Source organism: Lemur catta, chromosome 1 (assembly GCF_020740605.2).
Source record: "Lemur catta isolate mLemCat1 chromosome 1, mLemCat1.pri, whole genome shotgun sequence".
In the NCBI taxonomy this organism is placed as follows: Eukaryota; Metazoa; Chordata; class Mammalia; order Primates; family Lemuridae; genus Lemur; species Lemur catta.
The window spans coordinates 49,426,769-49,442,855 of NC_059128.1; positions in this window are offsets into that span (position 1 = coordinate 49,426,769).

A 16,087-nucleotide genomic window follows, 5' to 3' on the forward strand; every position below is an offset into this window, starting at 1 on the left:
ACAGACAGGCACCATCACATCAGAGTTATGCCACAGAGAGGAAATTAAAGCCTCATCTTTCCAAGTAAAATGCACATGATAGCTTTTCAAACACCTAATTTCTCTCAGTGGCGTGGGAGATGTAATGACAGGTAGCACTTCTGTGACTTAAGTGGCTCTTACACATCATCTACTTTTAAACAGCATAAACTGCTTTGCAGTTTTTAATTTTTCAATCCTCACAGAAGTATAAAAACAGAGCAATCATGTATATAAAATCATCATACTTTTTCATTTTTTTGTCTTTCAAAGCAATGGCAATTTGTGGCTCTAATATTACAGGGCTGCATTTAATGGTTTTACATTCTTTCAGAATTTTTCTCTGTTTAGATAAAAATATCTAAAAATATTTAAGTTTTTTCTTATACTAATTTATTCCATTGGACCATATAAGATAAATAGAATATGGCTTGCTTACTTCAAAAGAACAAAAAAAAAAAAGAAAAATGTGTAAGAGAAAATAATACCAGCTAATAAAAATCAATGAGTTTATTATTTTTAATTTACATGTTACTGCCTATATGGAAGAATTTCCAATACTGTAGATAAAAAAATGTAATTTACCTATGATATCATCAGGTAATCTAGAAAAGTTAGACATCTCTAATAGAAATGGGCAATCCTAATGAGTGAATAACAATGAAAACTCTAATGATGGTAAAGTCTCATTGTGTAGATTTTGACATCATTAAATTTAGAAATCTTGATTTTTATGATAATTTAATTTCTATGACAACTGACCAGTTCTTTTCTAATTTGTGTTTAGGGAGTAATGATCAATTTTTTTTTCATTTCAGATCTTCAAATATTTTGTTTTTCCACTGAAAATTCTCCTCTCAATTTTAAAAAATCAATACAAACATAATATAAAAATTTATTAACTATCTATTACTTACTAATGTTGTTATAAGAACACCAATAAATATTAAGTTGGACTACATGAAATACCATTAGTTTAGGTAAAAAACATAAAATATTAATAATGTCAAATGGTTCAAACTATGAAAAAGATTCAGTATAATCTCTATAGAGATAGAGATTATATCAATCTCTATCTTATAACTCAATCTTATTCAGTTAATATTTACTATGTACCTTCTTTCTAACAAGCATTGCACCACAAATTGAGGAATAAAATTTAGTTCCTAATTCTAGTAGAAGAGGATAATAGATAAATGGATAGCAGTTCAAGGTTGAATAAAATGTTACAGAGTTGCATAATTAACAAGGTGTGAAATCCCCAAATAAAGGGATGTCTTTAATTGTGACTACAAGGAGACTGGGAAATTGAGAATGGTTATCAAGTAAAATAGCATTTGAAGGTAGAAAGGAATGAAGAGTATTTCAATACACAATAAGGGAAGAATAAAATTTATACTGAGTGGATAACATTGGCAGAGAAGTTTTGAACATGTTTAAACAATTAAAAGGGAAAAGTCAGAATGTAATTAGGGACCACATAAGAGCAAGATTCTAAATAATAAGGAAAGGAAATAACACAGTTTTTGAAGAGAAATTTTGTAATGATTAGGACTCTTCTGGTTTCTTCTTGAGATCTTTAAAGTTTTGAAATTAGGGGTGACTATGTGAACTGCTTAGAGCAATGGCTCTCAAAGACAAAGAATAACTGATGCTTTCTGACAGAAATTTGAAGGATCTGAAAGCAATTTTCAATGAACATGTTCCTATAGCATGGTAAGTATCTAAAGCATTTTTTAAGATGTAGCCTACTCAATAGAGACTCTTGACATACAAACTAATGAATTACATTGTTACTACAGCATGACCTACCCTATCCTGTCTGATAAACAAAATGACATACTATGTATCAATTGATTTTAGGAAGATATTTTTGGTAACTACTCTAAGGATTTAATTGAATCTTCAAAGAAATATTTATCAGCCTAGTTGTCCATGTACATTTTATTTAAGTTACAAAAAGAAAAAATCAAAATGTCTAATAGAACATTTATTAAATAATTTACAAATATATGTACTTTACTATATAGCCACTAAAATGATTTTTACTTTGACCTTTTGTATATTGATATGCACTGACTATATAAACATGTACACATTATATATGATTATTCTGAAGGAATATGTGTCAAGGTGCTTAGCAATCCTTATGTTATGTTTGGATAAAGGAATAGCTAGAGGAGAGGTTGGAATGAAATCGGTTAAATTGCTATCATAGGGCTTGTTATGGACTGAATGTTTCTGTTGCTCCAAAAAGCATATGTAAAAATCCTAACTTCCAATGTGATGATATTAAAAAGAGGGACTTTTGGGACGTGATTAGGTCATGAGAATACAGCCCTTATGAATGGGATTGATGCCTTTATTCAAGATGATTTGGAGGGTTTCCTCATTCTTTCTACCATGTGAGGACAGAGTGAGAAGATGGTCATTTATGAACCAGAACTGAGGCCCGCACCAGACCCTGAGTCTCTCAAGGCCTTGATCTTGGACTTCCCAGCCTCCAGAACTGTGAGAAATAAATTTCTGTTGTTTGTACACCACTCAGTCTATGGTATTCTATCATAGCAGCCCAAAGGGATTAAGAGGATTCCTTTCATTTTTCATCCCATAGATCATGAGATTTAAGTTGTAGAAATTAATCATATTTCCTTTGAGTCTGGTTATGTCATTTGTGATGTATATTTCTTGTCTACCTTTAAACCCTTCCCTCATTCTGTTTCCAAGCTATTTCCTCAGGAATTTACAGCTTCTTCTTTAAGAAACAATCAAATCATTGATCCACTTTATCTTCTCTTGCACCTAGAAAATATTACAGTTTTAAGCATCCTCAGTATGAAAAAGGTTTTCCTCTTCTTCTAGATTCTAATGTACTGTGAGGCAAGAGGTGGATTCAGTTTGCATATCCTCTGGATGCCCTAGGGTGTAGACAAGATGAGCTTTGAGCCTACAAACAAGACTTGAGATGGGATATTATGATGAAGAAATCACTCAGCCTTGGCCTGGCTTTGCAAGGGTGAATATAAAAATTATTCATATCTCTTTACTTCAATATTTTCTTGATTTTCTTCCTGAAACATATTGGGTGTACATGAGAAACATAAACTCATCTATTTTCATAATATGAGTCTAAATATCAAAACACTTTTCATGTTAAAAAATTATTTTCCCTTCTCTGAATTTTAGTGTCAATGAATATGCTTCATATCTTAAGTCAAAATGAAGATACTGAGAGTGAATTAAAATAATTATACTAGGGTTGTGGATTTTTCTGCTTCTGCTTTTAGTGGCATATAATTCTATCTAATATCTTACCACAGATTTATACCTAATGCAATTATTGAAATATTTATATCTCAATACACCATGTAGTATTGCTATTATTCCTATTTGTTCTGTGTTCCTTTATCTTGCTTTTTTTTTGGTTTGAGGTGATGATTTTGCTAGTTCATCCATTTCTTTGTATTTTTCTAACATTTCCTTTCTAGTGGCATATTATTTATACTCTCTATTATTATTTTATTCTAGAGATCAGACTATGCACCCAACTCATTAAAATCTAATATAAATTATTACTTTTACATTTTCCTAAACAACACTAGGACATTAGAACATATTGATCTACCTTAACCCTTTCCCCAACTTACATGCCATTTTTACTGCACATTTCAATATATTTAACCCCCCATGAAATATTGTTATTTTTCCAAGTCATATGTGTGTATTATTTATTAAATACCTATACACTTATCTTTCAAACTTTTACTGTTTTATTCTTATCTCACCATTTTACTTAGGCCTGTAGAATGCCAATTAATGTGTGGATTTGCTGTTGTCGATCCTCTCAATTTTATTTTACTGGAAAATATCTGAATTTTACATGCAAGTTATATATAATATTTATGAAATTAGGGTGTCACATTATATTTTGGCATGAGGAATCCACTTCATTTTCTTCTGAGTTCCATTGTCCAGTTTAATAATATGACCTCATTGTTTGTTGTCTTTAAGAGGTTATCTGCCTTTTTCCTTTGGATGATGTTAAGATTATTTTATTGCCTTTGACTTGACATAGTTTTTATTGAAATGTAGCTTTAAGTTGCTTCTTCCTCATTTTCTCCTGCCTCTTCTTGTTGAGATCCAAGTGACATTATGTTAGACATTTTCGCCTGTTCTCATCATTTATTACTTCTCTTTTGTATTTTCCACCATTTTGTCTCTTCATGCCTCATTTGAAAATTTTCTTTGGGCCCTTTTTCCTATTCATTGAATATAATATGTTGGGCATGTAAAAAATTGAGAAGCATGTACATAACAATATAATTGTTATAGATAAATAAGTCAAGGTGTGGATAAAATGTCAATCTATGAAACTCATTTCTATTTTTATATACTAGTAGCCAAATAACATAAAATAAAATGTTTTAATTGTCCAGCAAAATAGCATCAAAATAATTAAATATCTAGGAACAAAATCAAAATAAGATATATGTGATTTTGATGCTGCAACTAGAAAATATTACTGAGAGATGTAAAGAAGGTCTAAGTTTAATAAAGAGATATACCCTTCTTGTATACTATAATCTTCTGTTTCCCGATCTGGAGACTATTTATATGTAAGTGAAAATTTGTATAGCTACTTATTTTTGATGTTCATAGTTTTTTTAATCTAGATTGTACTTCATTGAAAAGTCCATTAGAAAAACTAAACAGGACAATTACCATGAAAGACCTATGAATAGACAATTCTCAGAGAATAGGAAAAAAAGGATTAAAACCACTATAGAGAGAGATGGAGTTGTAATTGTAGATATAGATGCATATCAATTCTACATATAAAAATGACCTGGATAACTTTCAAGGACATTTGCCAGATCCTCAACTTGCAGATTTCCCTTTCCTAGTGACCTGTCAAACATATGTCTTCAAGCAAGAAATTGAGAAGTTTCTCCTTTATCTTTCCCACTTAAACAAATAAAATAATACAATTTACCCATTTTGAACTCTACTAGTATATATTTAAGTGTTAAAACTTCCAAAACAGCAAAGAAAAGAGCAATTTAAAATATTGGTATTCACAAGACCTCCTTTGATCAAGACAACATACACCAAAATTGACTTCATGTCTTTCTGCTTCAGGACATTTCTGTCATTGAAAATAATGTATTTTGGCCCACACTAGTATGTTCTGAATTCAGAAATTTTTTGAATAAGGCAGTAAGAGTGATGGCAATTTTAATTTAATGAACTTACCTTTTCATACCCTGTCCATTGACTAAATATGTGTTTTCCTCTGGGAGTGTCCTGAGATAGCAAAAGAGCATCAGAAAGAAATAGTGAAGGCTTTGGCAGTCAATTATACTCAGATGACAAACTCATAGCTAACTACCATGCTTTGTTGTCTGCCTATAGATGTTTCTTTATTTTATCTATTTATTTATCTAGTAAATAGAATATCAACTTTCTAACACACAAACAAACATGCTGGAAAATATAGACTTGCTGTCAACTTGAATATCCACATTTTCTCCATTCTTAGAATTGAGAATCATCTTGACGAATATTCTTGTTCATGAACCTACTGTTTCTCATTTGCATATTTATATGATATCCAAAAATACAATCAAGAACATAATGCCTACAACATTATAAAACCATTTTTATTAATTACAACTAATTCCTTTTTCTCAGAGGTCTATATGCTGTTCCAACTCTGTCTTAAGCATAACCATAAAATAAAATTACATTCCTAGCTATATATTATGGTTCTAAATTGTCCATATTTATTTCTTTTGTCTTTTCATGTCACTTTGAAATGTACTACACAATTCAACTTTGACCTAAATGTGGAGGGTTTTTTAAATAATATCAATTTTTTTAAATATTAAAATTAACAATTTCCAATTGTTTACTGAAACTCCACTTAATTATAATTTCACCAACAAAAACGTTTCTCTAAATCAAGGTTTCTCATCTTCTGTATTAATGAATATGTGGGCCAGGTAATTTTTTTGTGGTGGGGACTGTTTTATGCACTACAAGATATTCAGCCACATCATGGCCTCTACCCACTAGATGCCAGTAGCAATTCTTCTTACCATGCCACCCGCCTCCAGTTGTGACAACTGAAAAGATCCTCAGACATTACCAAATATCACTAGATTGGCAAAATTTTTCCCTTCTTGAGAATTACTGCTGTAGGTGAAAGACTGACAAGTAGAATAGTTAGTATTTTTTAAGTATTAGAATTGCTTTTTTGTAATTCCCCAAAAACTGAGAAAGTGAATGACTTTAATGTCTGGGTATCAAATCCCTCTTTCAAGATAGCTGGTTTCAAATTAGTTGTTTTAGCGTAATGGAAAGAGGGATTGAATCAATTTGTCAGTCAGTTGTCAATCGTGACACTAATTTTTCATGATTAGTATTGATTTTTGACCTATAATTACAAAGACCTATAAATTCAAACAATGAGCTCAAACATTTTCCCTGTTCCATCTGTGTATGCACACATGCAAGTTTTCCCAACACTCTCATTTATAAATATGAAAATAAGATTAAAATTGATTAAATAAGAATAATCGAATAAATGAGAGTAATTAATTGTTCTCATTTAGGAGTAAGTAATTTAATTTACTCAAATATACTCAAGTAAAAATATTAGCTCCATTAACTGTATGAGACACATTTCTAATAAAATGATAATCCTTAAATATTAATATGCATTAATATCAGAAATATTCATTATGAACTACTTTGCTCTAATAATCATTAGGAAAATAACTCCTTTTGGAATAATTGTTTGAATTCTTAATACTATATAACAGGAAACAATAAGAATGCATTTAAATTTCCCTAATTTTTTCCCAGAGTTGTATGAAAATAGAATCAATACAACTTTCAAAAATAAACATATATTACTTTAAGATAAAATTCTGTAGGAGAAAGGAAATGCAAGTAGGCACTTAAGGCAAAAAAAGAAATGATGTAAACTTTCTGGGTGTCACAAAAGAACTTATTTATAAAAAGAATTAGTTGGATGATTGTGTATATTGTAGGGAAACAAAACTTAATCTAACTTTACTGAGGAATATTGAATGATATGACAAGATATATTTGCTAGATACAGTATCAGGAACAATTTTAAGAGATTCTGAAAAAGAATTATGAAGAATAAAACATCAGAGCAAACCTGATAAATAATTAGGGAGCAGAGGAACATCAGTAAGTCTGAAAATGAATTATGAAAAACATATCAGAGTAAGCTCATTGTAAGCAACAATGCAAATTGAATAACTGCTGACTATTGATTAAAAAGTATTCTACTAAAAAGTAGAATATAGATAGATGATAGATAGATAGATAGATAGATAGATATAAATATAGTCAGGGTTTTCCAGAGAGACAGAAACAATAGGATATATAATCATCCCTCATTATACATGGGGGATTGGTTCCAGGACCCCCACGCATACCAAAATCTGTACATACTCAAGTTCCAAAGTCCTACCTACAAAACCCACCTATGTGAAAAGTTACCCATTTATATACACTCATTTCACATCCCATAATACTGTATTTTCTATCTACGTTTGGTCGAAAAAAATTCACATAAGAGTGGACCTGTGTAGTTCAAACCTGTTTTGTTCAAGGGTCAGCTTTATATAGACATAGATATAGATACAGATATAGACATATGGCAGGGGATTTATTAGGGAAATTGTCTCACATGGTTATGGAGGCTGAGAATTCTCACTATTGGCCACCTGCAAGCTGGAGAATTAGGGGAGCTGTAGTGTGTCTCAGTCCAAGTCCAAAAGCCTCAGAACCAGGGAAGACGATAGAGTAACTTTCACTTCAAAACCAAAGACCTGAGAAGCTGGAGGGGTGTGTGTGGGAGGCCACTGGTGCAAGTCTCAGAGTTCAAAATGGCCAGGAGACCTGGAGTTCTGATGGATAAGGGCAGGAGAAGAAAGGTGTCCCAGATCCAGTAGAGAGAGAGAGAAAACAAAACAATTAAAAATAAACCCCCAGCTAACTCTGTATCTTTGAATTGGCATGTTCCTTCAAGTCTTGATATCTTTCCATCCTCAACAGTATCAGATGTTGTAGTATTTATATTTTGTGGGATATCTTTACAATGGATATGACACTTTTGTTTAAACTATCCATGTATATAGTATGCTAAAGACTAAACCTTTTGCAACTAATTTAAATTATTACTATAATTAAATATTAGTTATCAATATAAAAAACATGTTAAGGAGTAGAAAGTATTTAACAATTATTTTGGAGGTTACAAAAGCAAAAATGGTTTGAAAATCCTATATTGTAACACAACCACCACATAAATTCTGAACAAAAATGAATTGTTTTCTCAGAGAAACTGGTTTAAGGAAATAAGGGAAAAAAGTTTAAATCTTCAAAGAAAATTATTAAAAAAATTTATAATAGCCCCTCTCACTTTAAGTGGTACAAAATGACTTTATTGATAGAACTATTTGATTGATAGAACTATTTTATTGATAAAACTAATTGGTTGACCAATTTTTAGTTTAAATAGCTAAAAATTTGTTACAAAAAATATTCTCATATATATTGAAGTGAGGATCAGGCAAAATAGAAGAAAATACGTAGGATTTAGACACCCTAGAAAAAGTTCAAATGCCAACTTTGCTACCTTCTACCTGTTTAATCTTAAGCACATATCTTCATCTCTTCAAATCTTAGTTTATTAATATGAAGAATAAGGATATTATTGTTTTTTATCTGAGAATTTTAATGTATTTATAGTAATCATAAATTTTTCTTGAATGAATATATGAACTAAAATCTATTTTTGAAATTCAACAACTATTAAGCTTTTTTCAAAAGTTTAATGGAGAGTTGCAATGAATAATTTTACTGTATTTATCATTGATTTTTCTGAAGGCACTTATGCATACACAACTTTGCTAACAGCATCTATCTACAAATCCTCTGAAACTTTACAACTGTCAATTATCAACAGTCATCTTACGTATGTCCCTAAGAGTTCTTTATGTTTCTAAATCTTTCACTTTTTAATCATCAGTCTTACCAATAATATATTAATAAAATATGGAACATATCTTGAAAGTTTCAAAGGCTTTAAAAATGTAATGTTATCAGATGTTGATGCTAATATTCCCTCTGACAATCTGCCAATTACAATGTTGGAAGAAAAAGGAACAAAATATAATATGGATCTCTTCGTTAAATTTGTTTGAAGTCATTATGGAAATAATTCAATTAATAATTCAGGGAAGAAAGACAAATAAACAAAAACAATCAGGCTTAAAGCCATCTATTAGTGTTAAAATTTAGAAAGCTAGTATAAGAGACCAAAAGAGGAAGAGAAATCTTAAGTGATAATAATGATATTTTATTTTCACTTTTGACATAAACTGATAATTGATCTTTTGTTTTTACCAATCTGAATTGATAACTAATTATTTCTTGATGAACATCTTAGCACAGACTATTCTATTTTCCCTAGTTGTAGTACAGACTATTTCTATGAATGATAAATTCAAGACAATTATTTACATTATGGATTTTAATATGATTTAACATATGTGTATCACTTTGTAGCTTTCAAAAATATGCTATCCCATGTAGTCATCTTATCATCACTGGCAATTTATTAGAATAATTTAACACATAAATGAAAGGTATATTTACAACTTGTAGCTGAGACTCAAAGTTATACCTTCTGATTCTAATATGATTTATAAATTAATATGAAATTACAATATTTATGGAACTAAGCAGATAAAGGAGAAAGAGGAATTTTTCAGGAACAATTAAATTAGCCTAGAATATGTTTTCAGACTGGTGTAAAGTCAGCAACCTTGATTACTTTGCAAAGCATGGAAACCTGATTTATTCATGTTTTCGTGTTCACAGAATAAGTATATAAATATATTTTGAAGGCAGGTGAGAATTATGTATAAGTCTTTCAGATGTATAATAAGGATAATTTATAAAATATCAGACTACTATAAGCCAAGCAGTAAAACAAACTGAAAATATTTCTTACATCCACTGTGCCTCCTCTTGAGATATGAAATATGAACTCCACTTTTATTTTCTGTGCCTAATCAGAAAGATTGATTATTGTATTGTATGGATGGAAAATAAAATATAATTTTATATAAGATTTAGAATAATTTTGTAGTCCTCTAATACAATATCCTCACTGTTGAAAATTTTAAAGTAGTATATTGGAATGAAAATCATTGGCTCCCCGTTATTTATTTAGAATGTCTTGCAAAAATTTTATTGGAGTAAACTAATCAGTAATATTACATTTTTTTCTGTATAAAATTCTGTAATTTGTGCTTTTTGACTACTTTAAGAAATCTGTCATACCAAAATATTAAGTTCAAACATTAAGCAGCATTTTATTATACTATTTAAATTCAACAGTTTCCTTAAAGATTCTCTTATTTGAAGACTTCAAATAAGTCTTCAATAGGTAAGAATAACAATGATAGCTCAGATTATTAAAAAGTACATAAATGATAGTAGAACAGTTGAGTTCTAATTTCTTAAAATTTACATTGGAATTCATATTATTTGTGATGAAAGACATCCATAATAAAGTATTCACTGAAAATTGGAATTTGAAACATTTATCTTCTAAATCTATGGAAAGATAAGAGAGAAAAAAGGAACATATGCAAAATGAATTCTGTGTTCAACTCAATGAAATGTAAAGAAACACTGTTTTAAATCAATCACATTAGGAAATAAAATATTTTAGCAGTTACCTTTGTGGTTATCTAAAATCATCAAATCGTAAAGACACAGAAGTATATTTCATCATGATTCCTTATTTGCCTGACTACTTACTTAAAAAAAAAGCTTTCTTTTCAAGTTATCTATCATGATTTCTAGATAAATCACTGAAGCTCCTTGCTTTAAAATTTGGAAAAAGCATAAAAGACAAAATAGAAGTGATCTAATGAAGATAATGGTGACATTTAATTTTCACTTTTGCTCTAAGATGATAATTGAATTTTTGTGCTTACCCATTTAAAATAATAACTCTTTATTTCCTGACAACCCTCTGAGCAGAATAAGTTCTAAAACCCTCAATGTAAAAACACTTTTCTCTCAATATATGTATTTATGACAATACTAGCACATTAAAGAAAGTGTTACTATTAAAACTAACGTAGTTACTTTAAATATTTTTCTTTCTTTTGTACTTTTAGTACTTTTACTTTTCTTTTGTACTTTTAGTACTTTTAAATTTTTTACTTTCTTTTGTACTTTTTTAGATTTCGTATCGCTGTAATCATAGTCTGCCCACTGAAATGAAACACTACTATCCCAACTGCCAGCTACTAGCACGGTTTATTGGTTCATATATGGCGTTTCTGGAAAACTTGAAGTAGTTTAGTCATATTATAAAGAGTATGTGTTCAGCATCATCACAATTACCACATTTATAATTATAATTCTCCATCATTCTGTACTGTTTGACATTCTTTACTATTAGGGCACATACTGTGTTAAATTTGAATATTACACCTTTGTGATATTTAATTTTGTATTATAAATCATATTTTTAAACCAATTCAACTAAATTGTTATACTTGCACTTTTCAAATGTATTTGTGTAATGTAAACCAAACTTCCTTTGCTATTTTCTATGATTAGGGCAAATTTCACAAGCAGGTGAACAGAAAGCACTAGGCATTCAGTACTGCTGTTTACTAAATACTGTGTTCCAGAAAAGTGGTAGGATGACATTTTCTTTTCTTGAAGGCAATCATAACTGCAAAGCTTGCTTTTGCAAATGAGATGCAAGCCAATGTGACTTAGCAGGAATTAAGCTGTGTCAGTTACAGGTGGGAGGTTTAAGAGCAAATATGTGAGTTACGACTCTTCCTCTTCTGCTACAGTGATCTTGGAGGTGCATGTTGATGTGAAGCCTCCATCAGCCTCAGTCAACGAGAAGAGTTATTATGCCAACCCACTATGCCTTTAGTGGACTTAGAGCATCAGTAGTATATAAAACTCTATCATGTTGCTGATATGTTTTGGTGGTTTGACACCTCATCATAGCTTGGTATAATATCACTGATTCACAGAGAAAAAATTATACTGAATTTTATATGCAGAATAATATAAACACCTGCAAAGAAATACACAAATTATTTTAATAGTTATTGGTATTTTATACTTATTTTAGTAATAATGATAATAATCAGGAGGTAATCTGTTTAGACACGCAACTAACATTCTGTGCTTCAGCTACCTACTTACATTTTCTTTGCTTGTTTTGTTTTTCTTAACAAGGTGTAAATGATTATAATTTTCCTGTATCAAAAACAAAATAGTAACACACACACACTCACTAACTCATACATCTTACATTGTCACATTTCTCTTATTCTTTTGATGTATCACATCACTTTTTTCCCTCTGTATTTGGACTACTACAAAATTTAAATACAAAACAGGATATAAATAATGTTCCTTGGTCAAATGGAAGGCTATATTACTTTATATTGCACTGCTATTGCATGGATTTTATTATGATTAATCTTTTTGCCTTTCCATTGGAATCTCATCAGGTTTCTTAATGGTTCCTTTTATTAGATGTCAATAAATTTATTACTGATTCTATTACATTATGAAGTAATGCCTGCTGGCAGTAGTAGAGTTAAAGGGTCCTGTGGTATTTCTACCACATTTCATAGGTTTAGTAACAACCATAAATAATTGTCAGATGTGAAACTAAAAGGTAAATTTTGACTTGAAACTTTAATCAAGTGTCAAATTAGTTCAGCTTAGTTAAATTTTAGACTATTTTTCAATTTGTAGATGTAAATGGTACCAATTCTCCAGTTTAGGCTTTTCAGAACAATGATAATTTTAGTAAGCATACATTAGTTATTTAGAATTAAAGTATTTTATGTTCAGAAAGCAACTGCAATATTTTTTCTGATTTGCTTTATTTTTGTGATAGAAATCCACCATAAACTATATTGTTATTTAAAAATTCTGTGAATTAAATTATATATTTGTGTTTGTAAAATGCTATATATCAAACTTCAATCTTAACATTCCTAAATAATGTAGATTTGCCTGCTATATCAGGTTGGATCTTTTTGTTCACCCCACAAATAATAAGGCACAGAAATGCATATGCACTGGCTACTCAGGAGCATTGTCTGATGCATATGAGGTTTCAAGTCACTAAGTCTCAAACCAACAGAGTGGTAAGCAAAATAGACATTGTCTGACCTATTCCAGGGAATGATTCTTTCATTTGAAGGTTTTAAATAAAAATATAAGAAATATAATTTTCTTCTTTAGACTATTTTATTGCCTCTGTAATAAAACTATTTTAACTATAATTTTGATTGGCATAATCAACAGTCTTTTATAAAGCAATCATGTACATAAAAGGGGCAAACAAATTATATAATGGTGTGCATCATATAAAATTATGTAATTCAGCTTTTACCTTTAGACTATGTGATTTCTATATTTTGAATAGAATAAGTATAAATCTAGTATTCAGAAGAAAATATATTTTCACTGATGATCAAGTTAACATTTTGTCAATTACATAATTGTAGATGCCTAGAATCCATCTCTTCTTTCAACAGATAATTTCGGAGTAAAAGCACAAAATGCACGATGTTGATTTAATTTTAACAATTAGTTAATCTGAGAGTTGTGCAAATTCCACCTGGTAATTATGTTCATTCACATTCGGTTTGACAATAATAATGTGTTAATATTTTTCTCATAGAATAGAAAGTATCTACCAGAAATATTCATTATATATGTGTTAACAGAGATACGATAATGTTCATCATATCTGCTGCACTGAGGGTAATAACTAAAATCATGAAGAGCTAACCACAGATCAAATACTGGCAATGGTGTGGATCATGGGAATTCTCATATAATCTCGTAAGAGTATAAACCAACAAAGTCAGTTCTTTAAAACCGATGTTGAAGATAGAGATTCTATTGATTGAGTGTTTTTACTTCTTGCTTACATCATGGAGAAAAAGTTCTTAAATTTGCCCACAAAAGTCATGAACTAGTATATTCATCACACCAGTGTTTGTACTACAAAACAATTCAAAGTTACTGTCCATTTATGGATTAGTTTGATAAGGCTGCCATAATAAAATACCACAGACTGATGGCTTAAACAATAGAAATTTATTTCCTCACAGTTCTCAAGTTTGGTCTAAGATCAACAGAGTGGCAGGTTTGGTTTCTCCTGAGGTCTTTCTCTGTGGCTTGGAGATAGCTACCTTTTCTTCATGTCCTAACATGGCCTTTTCTCTGTATATGTTCCTACTTGGTGTCTTTTTCTTTTCTTATAAGGACATCAGTTATATTGGATACATTGCCTTGCCCTTATGATCTCATTTAACTTTAATTACCTTTGCAAAGACCTCTCTGCAAATATAGTCTTATAGGGGGCTACAGTTTCAACATATGAATTGGTAAAGGCCACATGGTCCACACAATCAACAAAATATGGATAAAATTTTAGGTATATTTATGTAATTAAATAGTAAATAAAAATGAAACTAAATTATATCAGTCAGCTTAAGCTAAATTAATCTGTGATAAGAAATTACCCCTTTGCTTTCAAGAACAAAATCTATTACTTTGTCACACTACATCGTCAGATAATCTCTGACCTGTTCTCCTACCTTTGCTTAGAGATCCCCCTATACAATTCAAGCCTTTCATGGAAAAGAGGAAGAAATCACAAAGACAGACCACTGACATTCACTACTTTCTCCATATTTCATTGCTTAAAACAACTCATGTCCAATTGTGACATAAACAGCACAGGGATAATTCATCCACTGAAGTAGCAAATATTTTACACTGTACCACAAAAACAAATCAACTTAGATTTTAGATGTCAGAATGCATAAATATCACATGAAAAGTGACAAAAAGGACTTGAATATTGATATGTACAGTATAATATGATAGTAGCATAAAATACAATAGAATTCTTTGAAGATATTTATTTCATACCATTATAAAGACATGCAGAGGAGATGATAAATGCATAATTAGGGATAGTGGTTACTTCTGAGGGATCATGAATATGTATTTTGGGAAATGGGCCCACATATGTGTGTTATATTAGTCTACGTATCTTCTCTATGTTTGAAAAGATTCAATATATATGTCCCTAGCACAAAAAAAATAAGTACATAAAGTAATTCATGTTAATTAGATTGATTTAGCCATCTCACAATGTACACATATATTGAAACAATATTTGTCAATTAAAAATAAACACATAAATAAAAATATTGTAGCAAACTTAAATAGTTGTTACAAGAATAATGGGATGTCTATTAGATTTTCTTATATTTATTTAGGATTTATTATTTTTATATTAAATCTGACAGGAAAATGGTACATAAACTTTTCTGGTGTAAAACTTTTTAAATTTATAAGCATGACTTGCATTTACACATATATATCTCCTAGTCAGTGTGCAGTTTGAGGAGTTTTAGGTTATACTCATTTTTGCATGAACTATGCCTAAAATAGTAGATATATTATTAGAAATAAATAGGTCTTTTTTAAGATCTTCCGTTTTCAAATACTTTGTTTTCTAAAATGTGCAAGTATTACTGTTAAAAAAAGTAAAAGTACATTTAAATTTTTGTTTTGAGCTGTTCAGTAATCACTTTGCTATTTAGTCTGATGTTTAATTCCGTGACCTCCTCATCCCCAATTGCTTTCAACAACAGAATTTGTTACTTTACTTACTAGCTGTCATGAATAAATCTGATACATTGTCATTTTTCTTTATTTATAAATATTACAGATCAAGCATTCTACTCTTGATCATAGCCTTCTTTTTTTGTCTCAAATATCCAGCTTTTGAGCTTTATACATATGTGTGACAAAGTGACAGAAAAGCCAGAAACTTAGGACATTGCAAGAGTGCTATTGGATGGTGAACTGCAGCCAATAGCATGCACTTAATTACGCAGTAAAGGTCTTCCTCAATTTCTTACTAAAAAAGATATCT